At 43.0% G+C, this 20,575-nt stretch overlaps 1 pseudogene; it reads right to left on the reverse strand.

The window, feature by feature from the left end:
* Positions 1-332: 332 nt before the first annotated feature.
* Positions 333-17,555, reverse strand: LOC131269387 (uncharacterized; annotated as a pseudogene).
* Between the last annotated feature and the right edge of the window lie 3,020 nt (positions 17,556-20,575).

A 20,575-nucleotide genomic window follows, 5' to 3' on the forward strand; every position in this document is an offset into this window, starting at 1 on the left:
TTGAGTAACCATCCCGTGCTGGAATAACCCGAGTGTCTGGAGCCATGTCGCCTAGCCGGTGGAGGATGGCGACGGTGACGGGTAGCCGTCCTGTAGCCTGTGGTGGAATAAGCCGTGCGTCTGGAGCCGTGTTGGGTAGTCGGTGAAGGATGGCGACGGTGGGAGGTAGCCGTCCTATAACTTGCCCTCTCTAAAATTTGAGGCTCCGTACGAAAAAGTTCCATCATTGTCAGCGGCTGGTAAGATGAACTCTTGGATTCGCTGGACGCTGGCGATGTTGGCTGTACTTGATGAGTGTTGACGATCAATTCGGTTTTCTTGTTGTTCCGAATTCAAATCAGGTAGCATACTGACATGACGATGATGCACAGAAGTAGCGTACCTATTAGGCTTGGAAGCGACCATGTCGTCCATGTGATGCTGTCTGTCTCCAGCCGTATCTGCCTCATCTCGCTGCGTAGCTCGAGATGTAGGGAGTGAAGATGTTCTAGGCTCAGGTTTCGCATCTTCTGTGGCTCGATGTGTACGCCGTAGATTGGCAAGCTCAATGGCGATCCCGGGAACTCTGTACGAGAAATGATCCAGTTAGGTTTCTCCTTTCAATTCCACATGTGGAGTCCAGTATGAAATCAACGGCCGAATTGATTATAACGTGTGTAGCATCTAAGTTGATTAACTCTTTTTCGGCGGTATCAACGAAGAAATTACATGCTGGATTCCCGCCTTAAATGATTTTGGGAACACACGACGAGTTGTCTTCCTCTAGGTCTTCCATCTTATAGATCATTTGTTCCAATGTTGTTACCACGAATGCTTTCTTATCGGAGGATAGGTAGAGGGAGTGTGGAACCTGTATTTTCTTATCTCTATTCGTAACCGCATACACTTGAATTTTTTTTATGATTCGATCCTTAGCTTCGGACTGCTAATTATGAACAAAATTTCGTTATTATCCGTCACTATCTTCGTGTTTATAAATGAAAGCGCCTCGGTTGTAGTATGAATAGTTAGATTCTGTTTTCGCACGTTTCTTACAATCATATCCATTTCTTTTCTATTCAAAATACGAGGGATTGTTACTCCCAACTTCGCTAAGACAATGCTGTCTGTAATTAAACTTAATTTTCGGACAGGATTTTCAAATTTAATAGAATATTTAGAGAAAAAAATTCTATTGAGGTGTCTCTCGTGATTCTCAACTTGACTCGAATACGATCTAAGGTGTCCGTGAGCTGCTGTGAGAGGTCCCTATTAATTTTAACTTGTGCTGTTGCGTCCTGCAACAGGTTTTCGGTCAACTCTTTTTCTTTCTCCTTCTTTCTTTTTCAAAACACGTTTTTTAAGCAGTGGTATTCTTTATTTTTGTTCTAGAGTCCCAAACGCTAAAATTTATGTGTTCCTTTTTCCACTTATTTTGACCGAAAAAGCCATTGTCCCGGCTGGAGTGTTTATCATTTTATCAGCCGCGCCCGTCAGCTGGTCGTCTCTTTCTTGGATGGACCCTACGGTCCTTGACCAGCTAGCGGACGCAGCTTCTCACCACTACTACTGCTTTCTGTTGACGGCTCCAACCGGTTCAATTTAAACTTGCCTATCGGACCGTTGTTTTCACAACATGTACATTGTTATTGTTTATGAGCTCATTTATGGAAGAATTTATTAATCTTAAATCATTCGCAGCAGGTGTACCTGCTATAAATTTCCATACCGTACCTAGCGTTTCCCATCTTTTAGTTCTTCGTATAGGGAATGTGTTTTTCAACATTTCGTACGCGTTCGTAAATTCTTCTTCGATAATCGTTGTGAATTGTGTTTCAATTAGGGAACTAAACAGGAGCACTAGGCAGGATCCTGCGAAAAAATAATTAAGCCTTTTTAATTTTAATGTCATTCTTATGTACTCTACTTCCTTGCTTTGTTGTAACTGTGGTTCTATTTATCTTATCAATATCAATTTTTTTATACGGTTTGGCATGTTTTAATCTTCGTTTCGTTTTCATATAAGCCATCGCCTGGTCTGGTACAATAGATTCTGTTTTATCCCTTTTGTAATATCTTACATCTTTTTCTTGTTATATCTTAATATTCTCTAAATCTTTTTCTAATATTTTGGGATTATTATTTGTTGGTGTTATAATTTTAAACTTCTTATTTGAATAACGCTAGCTCCATGATTTCGATCGTAGTAATGCTTGGATTCTCGGATTTTGTGATCCGATAAATTTCCAAAAGGGTTGAATGGAATCGCTCAACAATGCCATTCATCTCACTTCTGCCTGTTGCTGTTACACAAGATTCTATATTGTAAATGTTTAACAGATTTGTGATTTCTCCAGAATTAAATGATTTTTCGCCGTCCATTACCAACATCTTGGGTGGTTTTATTTTCATTATCATGTCTTTCAAAGCGGGAATGATATCCACTGTGGCTCTAGATCCTATTTTCCTTGCCTGAGCTTACTTTGAAAATTTATCTATGCACGTGAGGAAGTAGTGATTCTCTAAGAAAATAATGTCTATGTGCATTATTTCTAAAGGTTCCTTGGGTAATGGGGTTTTTTAAATTGGTTGTTTTAAAGGGTTTCCGTCATTTTTACATTCATTACATAAGCGACAGTTCTTTATAAATTGTTTCACTTTACTTTATTTTCTTAAAATTTTCGCTTTATTTTCCTCCAATCCGCGATGGGCTTTATTATGTTCATCGTTTATAATATCCATCTGTCTGGTACTAGATTCTACATCCTCTAGTTTTCTTTGAGTGAAACGTATTTTCAAAATATTTGTTGGCTGAAGTTTTTCTTGTATACTTCCTGTATCTTACTCATTAAGGATTCTGAAGTGAAAAATCCGTTCAACTTCGATGGATTAAAATGGTCTTTTAATAGTTTTAGTATATTTCGTTCATCTGTGTTTTGTTTTTTTACTGATATCCGTTTAAAATTTGGGAATGGGTGAGATATTTCTACATTATCTTGTCCTTCTTTTAAAATGACTTGGTGCCTAAAGGCATTCAAAGGAGCCTCTGTTGAAGGAATGTAAAAGGTATCGCTCTCTTCTGCAGAATGTTGCGTAGCGGTCATTGAATATACTGCTCGACTTAAGGCATCTGCAACAACGTTCGTTTTTCCAGGCTTACAGCATTTTCCGGCTTTTTACAGCATTTTACGGCTTTTTATTCCAAAGTCCCATCAAAACAATAACAAGTAGCAGGTTTCATCTGACAACTTGCGCTCTATAATGGCAACAACGCATCATCGATGGCATGGCAACATTACCGTTCTACAAAGCCACATTCATTATCTAACATGTTTCATTTTCATTTAAAAAATGATATTAAATGTATGTTTGATCCACTATCTATTAAAAATGGAAATTCTTCCGACACTGTCCGCAAAATGATGTATGGGAGGAATGGTTTTACCAATTTGCGGAATGGTCTAAAAAATTCGTTTCAGCATATCCCTGGGTATACGCTTCGTCCCTTGGTGGCTGCATATTGGACCGTTGTGGCTGATATTTCTGATTATAGTCAGCTTCGGGCCTTGCTGGTGGACCTGTATTAGAACCTAAATCTATCAGATAAGCTGATATTTGCTGTGAAGAAGCAGGCCTATATCTTTTCTGATCCGGTTGATTTGTAAAATTTGTTCTTAAGGATGGATCCACCTCCATTGGTTCTGGGTATTGTAGATTTCGGGAAGGATTTTAATTTCCATGATTTGTGTTATTATAAGGCTGCGTATAATAATTTTGAGCCAAGTTATTTGGAGGAAAAACATATCTTTGATTTGAAAAATTTCCCGTCTGTGGATACATATTATACCCATTGTTTCTGTTTTGGGGAAAACGACCTTGTCCAGATTGTCCTTTGTGAAAATTATTTCGTTAGTACTGCTGGGGTGGTACCATGTTGTTTTGGTTACTGTGGCTGTGCGAGGCCTGGTTAGGTATAATGCAGCGAGCTTCATACATGCAGCACCTTTGGAACGCATCTGCCAAGCTCTTTGGCTTATCGTTATTCAAAAGGAAGTTATTAAAAAATGTTGCATCTAGACCTTTACATAATGCCATTATTGCTTGATCTGCATATAGTGCTAATAAGTGCGGTCCAGGGGGCAAGGGCATATGCTGTATCCATTTGTAATAATATCCGGATTGCTTCGTAAACCTCATGAATCCTTACGAAGAAGCTATGGATTGATTCATTCTTGTAGATCCCGGCATAAAATTTCTAAACTTCTCATATCTTTATAGTGCAGAAGAAATTAGATTTGATTGTCTCCCAGTCGCTTAGAACAGCGTTGGTACTCAAAAGGTTTGCCGCTTCTCCTACAATTTTCCTTGCTATTGATCTAGTTAAAATATTATATTCGTTTGAAGTCTTCCCGTTGGTTCTGTTCCAGTTCAGTGACACGCTGGAAGTGTGCAAGAAACGTTCGCGGGCGATGGCAAGCTGCGGCCAATCTACGTCGACAAGCAAACGGAGCAACAATACAAAACAAAACCCTATAGACACGTGGAACTGCTGCCGCTCAGCTCCATCCCTTAGGAGTTTAGTTAAGGGTTTGGCTATTTTATAAAAATCCTTTATAAACCTCCGATAGTATCCCATCATTCCTAAGAATCCTCTGACATGCTTAAGATTTTTGGTTCAGGGAATTTTTTTATTGCTTCTATTTTTTCTTATTTGGTTTTATGCCTCTGTCTGTAATGATGTAACCAAGAAATTCGACTAATTTATGCAGGAATTCTGTTTTGTCCAACTGGATTTTGAGGTTGGCTTCGTGCTGGGTTTTTAGGACGATTTCTAAGTTTTCCAGGTGTTCTTCGAGGGGTGTTAGCTACGACTATTACGTCATCGATACAAACGAAACATCGTTTACCGATGTGGTCTCGCAATACCTTTGAAAAATTGCGGGCGCGTTTTTTCAAGCCAAATGGCATACGAACGAATTCATATTTACCATAATTGACTGAGAATGCTGTCTTCTCGATGTCTTCTTCTTTCATTTTGATTTGGTGGAATCCCGAAGCGAGATCGAGAGTAGTAAAATAACTATTGCCGCCTAGTTGGTCTATGGTGTTAGCTATTTCGGGCATGGGGTATTTATCTGAAATTTTTTTTTCATTAATCTTACGGTAGTCTATTACTAGTCGGAATTTCTTTTCACCTGAAGAGTCCATGTTTTTGGGGACAAGCCACACAGGTGAATTCCATGCTAACCTAGATGGTCTAATTATGCCATCGTGAAGCAGTTTTTCTAATTGCTTCTCTACTTCTGCCTTGTATGCTAGTGGGTATGGATATGTTGTTGTGAGTATGTGGATAGTTGAACAAGTTAGCTTCCTGTCAGGATTATAGAAAACTGGTTTGTGTTTATGTTTATGTTTATTTGTTTATGTTATTGCTTGCCTCTAGGGCTATGCAAATACTGCTTAAGATTAACACAGGTATAATAATACTTTACTACATTGACTTAGGCAGATTGAAGACGGCCAGAATGGTACTTGGTTCGATATCTCGCGTCAGCCAGAGCGTGAATAAGGTAAGGAAATAAATGGAAGGAAAACTTCTAGGAAGGAAGTGCATGTGCTGCAAGGAAAGAGCGGAAGGCAGATATGGAGTGCTGGAAATCGAAGTGGTCAGAGCAAGCATTGAACAGTCGCAGACATTCAAGCAGGGGATCGTCACTACCATAACGAGTACGGCGGTTGGGAAGAGCCAATGGGGGACGAGTTCTTAAGGATCGGGAAGGGACATAGAGTGGAATTTGTTGGAGTAAGGAGGGCGCATCAGTTGTACCCAATAGAAGGCCAGCAATCAGTAAAGCCTGAGTATGTGCCCGCCTGGTCTCCAACGAAGGAAGGCCCAGAATTTGACACCTTACCTCCTAGGGCGGGAGAGGAATGTCATGGTTCGGTATAATGCGGCGAGCTGCAATCCGGGTAAAAAGTTATTGCACCCTTTCAATCCTAGCGATCCAGGTAACCTCCTTCGGACTCCATACTACGCTCGCATACTGTAGTATTGGGCGAACTAGGACACAATACATTTTTTTCAAACATTGAGGATCCGTCAGTTCTTGAGCGAGGCGGCGGACAAACCCCAATGTTCTTAATGCCGAGCTAAGCACCTGCGCGTGATGTTTATGCAAGAAGAGTCTAGAGTCCAATATGACGCCCAGATCCCGAATTTCAGACACCTTTTGGTTAGCGTGTCCGTTTAGAGTGTATTGTCCCATGTGCGGTAGTTTAGAGCGAGAGAAAGAGATAATAGAAAGATTTTTAAGTCATTTGCAAAGAGAAGATGACCATTAGAGGGAAGAATTTGACAGACATCATTAATAAAGAGAGAGAAGAACACTACCCTGAGGAACACCTGAAGGACATCCAAAAGCTGCTGAACAAGCATCGTCGATCTTGACAACACCAGTACGTTGGGACAAGTATGACGTAAACCAGGTGCATAGGCTGGGCGTAAATCCCAGTTTTGCCAGCTTGGCCAGTAGATCGGATGGCAGACACGATCAAACGCAGCCTTAAAGTCAGTGTATATGGCATCCACTTGACCACCACGATCAAGTTTCTCCAATGCAGCTGATACGGACGATATTAGGTTCGTGACAGTAGAGCGGCCTGGCATGAAACCATGTTGCTCGTGGCTAATATAAGCTTTGCAATCATGCAGTAGTGATGGGAAGATTGTAGATTCGAAAGTTTTAGCACAGGTGCTTTGTAACGAAATGCCTCTATAATTAGACACTACTGTGCGCGACCCTTTTTTAAATCGTGGCATAATCCAGCTAACCTTCCAGATTGCAGGAAAGCTGCCTTGTGAAATAGAGAGAGTAAAAATTTGGGAAAGTAGAGGAGCCAGAATATGGCGGCATTTGATTAACACAGCAGCTGGAATGCCGTCTGGGCCAGGAGAGTAAGATTGGCATTCTCAGGTGTGAGATCTAGACCATTCGAAAAACCGCCAACAGGCGCATCAAAGGCGGATGCAAAATAGGCAGCAAAAAGGGAAGCCTTATCATACGCGGTGGAGGCTGAGTTCTCACCCAAAGTCAACTGACGGCAGAACCTGTGACCTTCTACGGGAATTAACGAAGCGCCAAAAGGAGTGAGGGTTGGCATGGAAGCGGATTTGTAGCCTCGCTTTGTAGAGCCGATACCTAGCCCTGTTGTATATACGACAAGCTGAAGCGGCATGTATTTGTATAAACGTTTGCTATATTCAGATGGTCGACGACGAAGGGAGCGAAGATAGCGGTTCTTATCCCTTTCAAGTACTTTAAGTCTTCTATCAGCCCACAGCGGTTTAAGAGGAGGGGAATAGGTGGTGGGGGTACAGGAATGGACGGCTGACACGATCTGGTCGACAAAACGCTCAGCGATATGGTCAACTGGCGGGTGATGTGGGTCCGCGCTTGTTATAGTAGATTCGCACATAGACATTTTTGAGCACAATGGTGCATTGTCAGCGTTCGTCAAGACTAAATCTGGGACATGGTTCGAGCAGTTTATAACCCCGCATAATTGAATAAGGTTGTTATAGTTCAAGCAGTCAACAAAGCAGGAGCCCGCCGCTGAGGTTGTGTGCGGTTCAAATATTTGGCCGTGTGAACCATGCGTATTCCACGAAATAGAAGGCTGATTAAAATCGCCCAGCAAGAGTATACAATCATTGGTGCGTAATTTGCTTAATACTTCGCTCACACTGTCACGTAAAATGTTTATTATTCGCATATCGGAGCTTGACCCCGGCGGAATGTAGACAGCACCACCCAAGCGCCACAAGCTTCGGGTTTAGGCTGGAAATTAATGGGCAAGAGCGAGCTGGTGATAGCCTTGTCTCTTTTATACCAACGCAGAAATTTTTCAGTCCCGTCTCCGCCTGAAATCTCTCCTTACCGCGCCCATCAATTCGCTCGGGTTTGTTCCAGCGCGATCGATCGCTACATGAAGAGCAAAAACCGAAACGCGTTGGCCATACGAATTCGCTCCGCGAGAGGTTTAAATGCCTCCGCTCTGGTCGAGCACGCACTCCGGCGAGTAAGAGCAGCTTGGAATACTCATAACTGTTTGGCTCTATCGATGGTAGAGATTCTTTTTTGCGCTGGTTTGTTTTGTTCTCCATCCGTTCAAACAGCTGCAATGAATCGCGCACCGCGGCTTGCTTGTACTGTTGTTGTTTTATAAACATTGTGTTGTGTCATTACGAAAGGAATATTCAACGAGAGTTGTACTATACCCTGCGATTTATCAGATAGTCAAAAGTCAGCGACGGCAAAAATGGCAGATGACAAAAATCGATTTGTTCAACAACGTGCAACCGGTAGCCATGCAAAACGTGTAAGGCAGATAGAAAGTGAACTTGCGCAAGAGGGAACTTCTTTCGTTCCTTGTGATAGTGATGAAGAAGTGGTGCATGTTTCTCCCTACGAGTGCGACGACGAGCCTCAAGAGCCTAGATATGAGCCCTACGATGAGTTCGCGATGTTCGACGTGATGGAAGCAGAGGAGTGCTTTCGCACGTGGTCTGTGCTGAAAGATGTCGATCAGGATACATTACGGATGTTCCTCGCTATCATGAGAAAAAAAGTGACTGAGTTTGTGTTGCCAATGGATCCAAGAACCCTGCAAAAAACCAACAGAAAAGCTACAGGAATCAGCGAGGTATCAGGAGGCAAATTGTGGTACAACGGACTTCGGAAATGTTTGGTGACCTGCTTCAAAGACGAGGACATGACTTCAGTGTCGGAGTTGAAACTAAATTTTGGATACGACGGCATTTCGATCAGTGCAAGCAGTACTGCTGTACTTTGGCCTTTGATGGCTAGCGTACATGGAATGCCTCATATCAAACCGATGTACGTTTCTGTGTTCCATGGATATAAAAAACCACAAAGTGTAGAAGAGGTCCTACGTCCTTTCGTCGAAGAGGCAAATGTGGTTATCAACGAAGGAATAAATTTTAACGGCCACATTGTTCGAGTAGTAATCCACCTCATCGTGGCAGACACCGAAGCCAGGACAGCGCTAAAATGTGTATATGGTCACAACTCGCTGAATGGATGCCAGAAATGTGTTTGCGTAGGAGAGCACAGCCATACGTCCGGTACAACTGCTTATCCGGTAGAGAAAGCGTCTGCTAGGACTCATGAGGTTTTCGCCGAACATGGCTATCCCGAGCATCAGAAGACGTCTCTACGATCCCCGCTCCTAGATTTGAATCGGTTCGATATTATCAAAGATATGGTCGTAGCTGACCGACTGCATCTTATCGATCACGGAGTCACTAGACGATTACTGAAAGGACGCTTAGTTGGAAAATGGGGATTCCCCAGCTGGCCCTCGGAGATCAGCAAAATAATTTCAACTAGGCTGTTGGAGATCACATTGCCGTTGGAAATCAATCGTAAGATGCGGTCGTTGAAAGACATCAACAATTGGAAGGCAACGGAGTTTCGGAGTTTTCTGCACTACGTGGGTCCGGTCGTTCTGGAAGACATCATAGAGGAAGAAGATTACAAACACTTTATGTTGTATTCGTGCGCTATCACCATTTTATCAACAGTGGAGTACAGACAACATTGGCCAAAAGCGGATGATATGCTACAATGTTTCGTTCGGCAATACGGTGAAAAATTTGGCAGGGGTTTCATTTCCAGCAACGTTCACAATCTACTGCATATTTTTGAGGATGTAAACAGATTCGGGCCTCTGGATAAAATTTCCACTTATCCGTTTGAGAATGCAGCACAGCCGTTGAAACGACGTTTGCGACATGGAAACAAATGCTTGGAACAAATATCGAACCGTCAGTCGGAGTGCGATAAAATTCGAATACCACATCATCAGCTGCGTAGAACTGGACCGTTTCTCATTCCACGAGGCGATAGAGTTGGATTGAGAATGAACGACTTTGAGCTTTGGGATAACAGTATCAACGGATGGTTTTTGACCAAAGATCTTCGAGTTGTGCGCTATAGCAGTGCAAGGAGAGCTGGTGGAGCTATAAAAATTACAGGAAAAGAAGTAATAGATGCGGATGTTTACTTCTCCTTTCCTTGTAACTCAACCTTCCTTAATGTTTACCTGGGAAGAATGTCCAGTCTTGCCGCTGAAGATTCTGAATTCAACACAGATACGATAAAGTGTAAATTAGTGGCACTTGATTCATACAAACGACCCGGATTTACGGTGTTCACTCCATTGATTCATACCTTAGTGCCATCTTAATTGTAAACTGCTAAACTGAGTTTGTAAAATAATTGTGAATAAATTTTTTTTTTAAATGAGGGAGTCCGCGACAGCCGAGCGGTAGCGCCGGGTAGAAAATCGGCCCATGAGCGCCGGGGCTCACCACCTCGACGGCGTGGGTTCGAATCCCAACCGAGACCGGAGAGGACTGACTATCCACGTACAACACGGAAACAAGTCAGGGAAAGCATGACCAAGAGGTCGTTACGCCAAGAAGAAGAAATGTTTTTTTTTATGATTTATAAATCAATCATATAAACATTTAAATGAATGTAAACAAAACCATTCTTTGTATTATTATTCAGTGGCCCTGAAAAGGGCCGTTTTTGAGTGTGTCTGTATGAACCGCCTGAATCCCACCTGAAAAAAAAAGAACAGAAAATACACAACCGGCTTTTTTAGTTATAATATTGTTTAGTATTTCATTGCTTACTTATTGTCTCCGGTTATGTTTGCAAAACGCAACCCTCCCTGGGTTGAAATTTACTCGAGCCGCCGCCTGATGCAACCGACTACGCAAAACCTTCTCGACAAACACTTTGGAAGCCGCATCTTCTTTTCCAGCTACCCGGCATAACAAATTAATTATATTTGTGTAGGAGTGAAAAGGAATTTTAGGATGATGACGACCAACTCCAGTCCAGCTGCACTCCGCGAAAAGTGGGCGACTGAAAAGGGTATCTATACTTCGCACGATGCGAGTTTTTGCATCGCAACTCAAGATACCCTGTTTCAAATGCGCAACCGTTTCATCGGCAAATGAAGTATCCCTGCGAAGGCGTTCCTCGAAACCATCAAGCTGCTCCTTTGACTCAAGTTTCACAAAACTCGAGAGACGAGTCGCGGAGCGGTCGAGCGTTAGAATAGTCACGGATTGCTCCAATGCAACCTGCAAGTCGACTACTCTTCGCTTCAGGTCACGGATTTCTCTTTCACAAGGACACTGCGCAGCTGGACTGATTATAGGAATGTCGGAACGAGACGGAGGAGGAGCAGAACTAGGAGGAAGCTGAGAGGAAGTTGGTTGCTCCATTGGGATGGTGGATACGTGAGGGCGCCTGATTGGAGGCGGACCAAAACCAAAAGGATCTTCCGTTTCAGCTACGAGCCTGGCGAAGGTGCTACTCTCTTGTGCAACCGGCGTTAAGGGTGTCGCAGGACGGGTAACATCAGCTTCGAGCCTTGCTCCAATCGTAACCGGCGTTAAAGATGTCACGGGACGGGCAGCTTCGAGCCTTGCTCCTTGTGGAACCAGCGTTGATGGCTTTGACGATGCACGAACAAAATAATGTAGCGGCGGTGGTTCGGTTGAGATTGACGCCGGGGCGCTTAAGCGCAAAGGTGGCGGTGCAACACACTGAGCAGGCGATGAAGCGGCCAGGGGGAGTAGAGGTGGTGGCAATCGGTTTGGTTGATGCATGCTACCGAAAAATAAAACTGGCTTTTACTTCTTGTACCTGCGGCAGAACCCATGGTGCAACCGGTAAGAGCGATTTCTTACTCACCTCGTAAGTGATCACAACACGTCGGTGTTCAATTACACACTGCTGACAAAAAAGATACAAGTGCTCCAAATGCAAAACGAAAACCGTAAGTAACAAAAATTCTGACTAATTTCATAACCTACCTCATTACTGAGAAAAATCTAGCCGTGCAAAACCAATCACCAGTAAATCACCAACGGAAGCCAAGCAAACTTCTCCCTCCCCCACCATACGCATCCAGTCATGATACGGGCAGCCGCTAATAGTTGCAGCAGACGAGCATGTATGTGTCCCCCATAGAATGTGAGGTTGAAAGAATAGGAAAGAAAAAAAAACGAATAGCGCCGGTGATACCAGCAATACAGGGCACCGGCCAGTGCACGATGGAGCGAAGCCGGGATAAAAATCAAAAATTCATTTTTGGATTTCAGAAAAAAGAGACATGTTTTCTTAAACTACAAGATGAAACTAAGAAATGACCCAAAAACTAGAGCCTCTGCTCTTCCAGGTTCTGAGAAACAGCCTCTCAAAGTCAAGATTCGTGAAAATATTGCGTGAAAAATTGAAAAAAATCCATCAACTTTGAAGGTCTGTAACTCCTATAATAATGGTCGGAATCGGATTCCAAGCACAGTTTTGGAAAGGTTTATTATCAAGCTTTAAAATTATTGACAGTTTAAGCTAATTGAAATTGAATGTCACAAAATATTAAGCATTGTTTCGCAAAACTCCCGGAAAATTTTTCAATTTTCTGTTTTTAACCTTATGCCATCGCTAAGGATTGCGAAAGATTGTAATATGATGCATACCCACTTATAGCCTAGAATGTTTTGTAACAATAAATGATAGTTTTATTTGCGCATACGCGCGCATCTTTACGTTATTCTGTACTTTAGATGTGAAGCTTATAGTTTATCAGCTACTAGGCGCCTCCATCATGCCATATGCAGCATCATGTGTGGTAAGAAATATGAATTCTCATTCAATGCATTCAAATTTGAAAGTCTCATTCAATGAAAAATGTGAAGCAGGGTAGTGATTGAACATCACATAAAAGGGGAAAGACAAGCCAAGTCACTGGCAAAGAATGAAACTTGGTTTGGTTTGCTTTGAATGTATCAGGTCGCTTTTACTTGTTCTACAGCTCACAAACCCATTTTTTTATACCCAAAATTCCTCGGAATAATGTACCCTACACTAAAATAATAAATAATAATAAATGTACCCTACACTAACACTTTGTTCTGTTTGTACCCTTACCTGTAAAAGCCGTGAATTTTGGGTAGATATACCTGTCACTCTTTTTCTACCCTAATGGTAAAACGCCGCTAATTGTGGGTGGATAACTCATAGAAGTGAACACAAATATTTGATAATATTTGCTTTTGAAAACAATATACCCTAACCATACAGTAACAGCTAAGGTAGATGTTAAAATTTTGACCTTCGAACGGCATACCATAGCGGTATGCATTTGAAAAGATACATATATAACATACGTTCGTTTATAAAAACATCATTCAAGCTTTACCTTGAACAGCATAAACACCAATTGTCAGAAAGCTCCTTGGAGAACGAACAACGTTTTTTTAGTTTTCAAGTAAATAATCTATCTGAGATTGATTTAATAATTTCACGATGGGTTCCTTTATAATCAATGATATCATAAACGTTTTGAAAAACAATGCTTCTTGCAAGGAAAACATTGGGTATGCTTTACAGTTCATTGAAAGTAAAGTAAGCATCAAACCGTGTGATAAATTGAAAGTGACTAATAAGTTGATGATACTGGAAAAAAGTTTCAAGGCTAGATTGAAGAAATGTGCTAGAAACTCGAAGAATTTTCAAAAGGATTCGAAAATCTGGTTGAACAAACCATTTGACATTAGTGCCTATACGGAAAACAAAAGTCGTGGACGGCCAAAAAAAGAGTTTAATGATCTCTGCGTGAGGAATAAACGTCGAAGTGTGGCCAAAGAGACAGATATCAACGGCAATCTCGAAAAGGAATTATACTCAGTGAGGTTGTTAGCTTTTAAAGAAAAGCAGTTAAGGCTGATGAGTATGATAGACATGTTTTTGAAAAATCCTTCAAGTGTTATGCCAATGACAACCAAAAGTGATGTTTTAGTATCTGCCGAAGAAGCGTTGGCATGTTTTATAGACAATAGTTTCTCAAAATCCCAGTATAATGATTTGCATAAAGTATCAAAAAAAGTTTTTCCGTCATATTACCAAATCAACAAACTTAAAAAAACCTGCGCACCAAGTGAAGATTTTATTTCTATTAGTGAAACAAAAGCTGAAGTTAATCTACAAGAGTTGGTTAATCACACTGCGTGTAGAATAATTGAAATACAAAAGGCAGAAATCTTGCGACACCTTTCATCTTCTTTGTGTGATTCACTAAGCGTCGTATTATTGTGCTCGTGGGGCATTGACGGATCTAGTGGACACAGCATTTACAATCAACCGCTTCATGGTTCCGGAGAAAATACTGCATCAGACAGTGATTTATTAGTATCGGCATTAACGCCTATCCGTCTTTCGTTCATCAGTGACGATTCAGATATCATCTGGATAAACTTGATGCCTCAAAGTGTTAGGTTTTGCAGGCCAATTGTGATCGAGTTTGCGAAAGAGTCAAAAGAAAAAGTTTTACAAACAGTAGACGAAATCAAAAGCCAAATAACCAGGTTAGTTCCTTATACAATTCAGCTAAATGAAACAAGTAATGTGACGGTAAACTATTCATTTTACATGAGTTTAATTGATGGAAAAATTTTGGCATATTTAACCGACACTCTATCTATGCAAACATGTTGTATATGTGGTGCAAAACCAACCGAAATGAACAGTGTAGAGCACTTAGAAAATGGATTTATTCCAACTCCTGAGAATTTATCTTATGGAATATCTCCACTGCACTGTTGGATCAGATTTTTCGAATGCTTGCTTCACATTTCGTACAGAATTGAATTTAAAAAATGGAAGGTTACTAAAAATTTTAAAAGCATGTACAATGATCGAAAAAAAATTGTATTGGAAAAGATGTACAAGGAATTTGGTGTAAAAGTAGATGAACCAAGGCAAATGGGTGGAAATAGTACGACGGGAAATGTTTGTCGTCGGGCTTTTTCAAACATAGAAAAATTGAGCGATATTTTGCAAATAGAAACAGAACTCATAGAAAGGTTTCGAAATATTTTAATAGCCATCAACTGTTCACAGCCTTTAAATCCAAAAACTATTAGTCTATATTGCAAAGATACATACAAGTTTTACATACATCATTACAATTGGTACAAAATGCCTTCCACTGTCCATAAAGTTCTTGCGCATGTAGGTGAAATCATTGTAAATGCCCCAGCTCCATTGGGATCCTTAGGAGAGGAAGCAGCAGAAGGTAGAAATAAAATATACAGAAGGGATAGAAGAGAACACGCCCGTAAAATGTCACGAGAATTCAATATTAAAGACATTTTTATGAGAGCATTACAATCATCCGATCCATACATTTCAACAATATCTCTGGCTAAATCGTTGAAAAATAAAAAACAAATTCCATACCCAGACGCAGTAAAAACATTCTTCGTAGATTACAGCTCCTCAAATAGTAACAGTCCCTTGCCAATTCAAACCCAAGAAGATGATGGTACAAGTTCAGAATATTCAGATAGTAGCTCTTCGTTAGGAGACGTTATGTCCGCGTTAAATGCTTTGAATATCAATTATATTCCAGATAACAATATTTTGAAAGAAAATTATGTTGTATATTTAGTTTGTTTTACATAAAACTAAAAAAAATCTGTAAAATTAATGTAAAAAAAGATTGAAAAAATAATGCACCCATAGAAAAGTCCAAAAATATGTGATTTTTGCAGCGCCACCTGGCGGGATTGTCCAGAAACATCATAATTTTGTGTAATATAATAGTATTACACGATATTACAATGAAAAAATTGCAAAACATTGGATTCCGAATTTTATCCCGGCAATTTGCTCTTTTCGCTCCATAGTGCAGTGGTGGACAGAAATAAAGAAGAAAGAATAACATGGAGGGAGCGTAAACAGGTGAAAACATCAGGGAGTGAGAGTTGAAAGCATACATTTTTTTGGTCATAGCGCGAGTAGCGAAACGCATTTGAAGAGTGCATCTCTTCCACACGGGACGGCAGAATATCTCTCTTGGAGAGCATGTTCCAAGCACCCGTACTCATGAGCATTCGGTGGGATTCGTTTGAACTTCGGCTCACCGCGTCTGCCGCGTCGCGATAAATCTGAAAACGAAGTAAAAGTCACCATGCGTACGAAGCGCGTTTTACAAAGCGCGGTGGCGCTCGGGCAATGTACACAAAAGAGTTCGGGAACGCCAGCCTTACCCACACAGCTTCTAGGCTAGTAACACTAGTAGAGACTAAACTTGACGCATATTTAGACGAGCATACAATCATCACCCCTCCGCCTCGAGTGTGAATGCTAGTGTTAGACGAACGATCACAGCGAAAGCATTCGAAGCTTTCATCCAGAAACAAATTATTAGGGATATTGTCATCTAGCCACGTTTCAGTGAAGACTCCCACATCAAAGTCAGCTTCCGACAGTGCGAGACGAAAATCGACTAGTTTGGTTCTAAGGCCCCGAAGGTTTTGGTATGTAAAATATAGTTTCGATAACTTAGGCGCAGCGCAAGGACCACAACGTGAATTAGCTCGCTGAGTTTGATATTGGACGAAAGAAATCATCTACTTTCGGCTGGTTTGGGCTAGTTTCACCACCAGCTGGACCTCGCCTCCTTTTACGTGGAGGGGCCACGGTTGCACGTGTAGCCTGCGACCAGGTACGGGGGAAGACGTAGTGATTCCTGGCGTTGACGCTGAAGACGTGCGTAGCGGAGTGTAGAAGTGTCCGGTTAGTGTAGTGAGGAGCGGTGTGGTGGTAGTGACCGTTTTGCATGGTGAGATGCGAGTGAGAGTGAGAGTGGTGAGTCAAGTAGTGCTGGTTGGTTTATACGATTCTCCTGGCGAACGTATTGTACAAACTCTCTGACTCGCACCCCAACAGGAGAGAACGCTTTCTCCCGACAGGACGTGGGGATTCGTACCTTGAAAGAGAGGGATCAATTCCCTTACCCAGGAGCGAGAAAGCGATCACATCATCGGTGTCGAGCCGTCCTTGCACTGATGCAATTAATTGGGCCACTGTGACCATCGGTGCAATGCCCACTACATGCAGCCAGAAACGCGAAGGCCTTCTGTCCTGGGTGGCAATCAGATTCGGCGAGGAAGCAGTGTTTGATCCTGCAATAATATCGCGATCAATATTACGGGATCTTCCGACGATTGCTGCGAATGAGGGCGAGGACCGGGCCTGCTGGGTGGTCACAATGGCTTCATTATTTACGCCTTCGGTGATGGTCCTACGGGCCCGTGGAGTAGCGACCAGAGGATGGGATGGATCAGGTTGTACGCAATCTCGCCTGAATTGCGCTGGACAGCCAAGGCTCGACGAAGGCATCAACGCGCGCACTTCCGCGGCCAGTGGTTCGATGATAGCCTCCTTAAGCGACGCAGCGATTGCGCTTATTGCGGTAGTGAATCCCGCCTGCAAGCCCACCTCTTTCAACGCTTTGGCCCTAGGGTTGGATAGGGCCTTGGTGCAGCCGGGACAGCTCCAGTGCACATCGACTCGCTGCTTGAGGACCACAACGATGTCTTCTGGTAAGGAGCGATGGTTTAGATTTGGTGAGGATTTTGAGAAGCGAAGCTGTCTCAGTGTAGCAGTAATAGTAGTAGTATACATTTATTTCCATTCTTTACATTTCATACCTCATTTGAGGGTTTTCAATTTTTTTTATAGATAATGGGTACTAGCTATTTGCTGTATATCATATTTAACCCTTTCAGGACCGTAAGTTATTCAAGACTAAAATTTGCAATACAACACAATATTTTGGCTAGTTGGGGTGTAAAATAAGAGAATATCACTAGAAAAACCTAGCTACATGCAAAAACCTAGTTTGTGTAGGTTTTTTATAATTTCATGGGAAATATGTTTCCCTATGGGCCATAACAGTAAATAAACGTCGAGTATGGTTTATAATATCGAAATTTCTTTTATTAGCTTTACAATACAATTAAGATGATACAAATTCTCAAAAACAAGTAAATTAAATATTATTTATGGTAATCCTCGAAACAATTACGTTTACTTGTGAAACACAAATGGACGTTGCACATAACACATCTATTATGTGTCCTATTTTCTATTCGTCGTTTTGCACAATTGACACATCGTTTAAGGCTTTCTGCCTTTTGCATGTTATGCGCTGGCAAATTACGTTTACTTCCAATCCGGAGCTTATCAGAGCAGACTAAAGAGGGTCTTGATCGCTGTCTACATGTAACATTATTTATAAGACATCGTGCTACATGTTGGCGATATTCAAGGCTGCTCAAAAGAGGACCTTCTATTCGGTGATTTGCGTGCAACTTTGTGTACACTAAAAAAGAGTTATTCATAGAAATATCTAACATGTCAAAAAAGAGGCGCAGGTAATATTTGGTTTTGGCTTTGCGATCAACCTCGTAGCATACTTTTCGTTGGTCCATAAGGTCCACACCGCCCATAAATTTATTACAGCGTATCACTACTTCTGGACATGTAACATTTATTTTTTGAGCAGTTCCTGTCTGCCTCCTCTTTACTGTGCTAGTTGGCACCGGAGATATGAAATTACTCAACATATGGACTGCTTTGGTATCCATCCATTTTACGAATATTATACCCTTTGTACTTAAGGCATGGATGTCTCCTCTTTTCATACTTTTATCTGCTGGTAAAGACTTTGGTACATTTTTTCTATTCGTTCGAACCGTGCCGCAGGCTTTGGTGTTCTGCATAATAAGTTTATGTTGCAAAGCAGGCGAGTTGAAAAAATTGTCAAAGTATACTTCACAGCCAAGACCCTTTAGTTGTTCCGTCAGGCAGTGTTGCGGCTAGAATGAGACCGCAACACCGTCGCTGTCAGCTGCACCAGCAGTCAATGTGACAGCGGCCGAGGCCCATGCAGCATCGATGGGGCTTAGGCCACGAAGGGGATAAAAGGGCTGCGCGAGCCACCATAAGGCCTCTTCGCGATAACGTTGGCGTGATAATTAGATCGGAATAAAGACACTAATTTGTGGTTTCTTCGATACCGAAAATTCCGACAAATTTTATTTCAATATCACTGCCAACATTCCACAAATTAGGTTTGTGAGTGTGGAACTAACATTCCACAAATTATTGTGTGAGCATTGTGGAACCGACATTCCACAAATTAAGTTTCCTCTATTCGAACGGTGCTGTAAAACCGGAGGGTTTGCACCGCGGATAGAAGTGAAAGTGCCCGGTCGTCTAAAACAGTGTTGCGTCGCGAATTCGGTGTTATTCGTACGGTGTTATAAAACCAAAGGGTCTACATCGCGAGTCGCCGGTCCAATGGAGAACGAAACACATAGTGACGCGGGTTCAGATGGAAGCGCGAGTGCAGCGTCGTCATTGCGCGCAAAACGAACCATCATCGATCGCGAACTAGAGCTGGCGCGGAAACGTCTCGCGCTGGAACGAGAAGCGTTCGAGATCAAAATCTCGCAAAGGGAGTTGGAGTTTGAGGAGCACCTCATCGCGCTCGAGAAAAGGATGGCCCAACGGGAACCGTCCAAACTCCAAACTGCTCCGGGAACGCGGCCAGCCGATTTCGCGATGGCGACGAGCGACCCGTCGAGCCACCACACTGCTCCGGGTGCGCGGCCAGCCGATTTCGCGATGGCGACGAGCGACCCGTCGAGCCACCACACTGCTCCGGGAACGCGGCCAGCCGATTTCGCGATGGCGACGAGCGACCCGTCGAGCCACCACACTGCTCCGGGAACGCGGCCATCCGATTTCGCGATGGCGCCGAGCGACCCGTCGAGCCACTGCACTGCCGCCGAATCCACGATGGCGCCAAGCGACCCGCCGAGCGTTCACCTCACTTCGGGTGAACAACCTGTCGCAAGTCATGGCGTGGCAGCATCAACGACCCCAGACCCCAGCGACCGAAGCTGGCCCCACGCACTGACGATCACGGATGATCGTTCGACCCGGTCGGGAAGCATCCAGGAACACCAATCGCAGGATTTTGCGCGATGGAGTCGATGTTCCGATAGTTTGGACTATCCCCGAGCCGAACGGAGGAAGCTCAGCATCGGAGACCGGCACGAAACGATAACGGGTACGGCAACGGAGAGCGGTGGGCCGTCGAGCACCGCACGCGAGACGCGTGAGAGCGCGATGGGGACGAGATCGACGAGCGATGGAGGCGCGATGGCGGATGGGTGCAACACGCATTGCGGAAATGCGGAAGTGGCCAGCGAGTGTCACAGCTTGGCACTTGCACACGGGCTGGAGTTTACCCACAACGCGGACAGGAAGGATGACCACGTCGCGACGAGCATCTCCTCCAGGAATAGCTGCACACCCCATCGCGAGCTAACCGTATGCAAGGGTCAGTTTGTTTACAGTCCACTAATCGTCACTGACACCCCGGAGATGAACGTAAACACGGGACACGAATACACCAACACCACTACCGCAGTCACCGATCGAGGACGCGTACTCGAGAACTCGAACCCGCACTTGCTCGGCTACGACACTGTATCGGTTGAAATGTATGACGCTGATGGACGAAAGGTCAACCCATCCGATCATTCCATTCAGGGGACATCATCGACTGACGATGATCGGCTGTTGAGGTTGGTCAGGGTTCCAGATCAATTGTGCCTGCAGTGGACGGGAGA

This window comes from Anopheles coustani, chromosome X (genome assembly GCF_943734705.1).
Source record: "Anopheles coustani chromosome X, idAnoCousDA_361_x.2, whole genome shotgun sequence".
Taxonomy (NCBI): Eukaryota; Metazoa; Arthropoda; class Insecta; order Diptera; family Culicidae; genus Anopheles; species Anopheles coustani.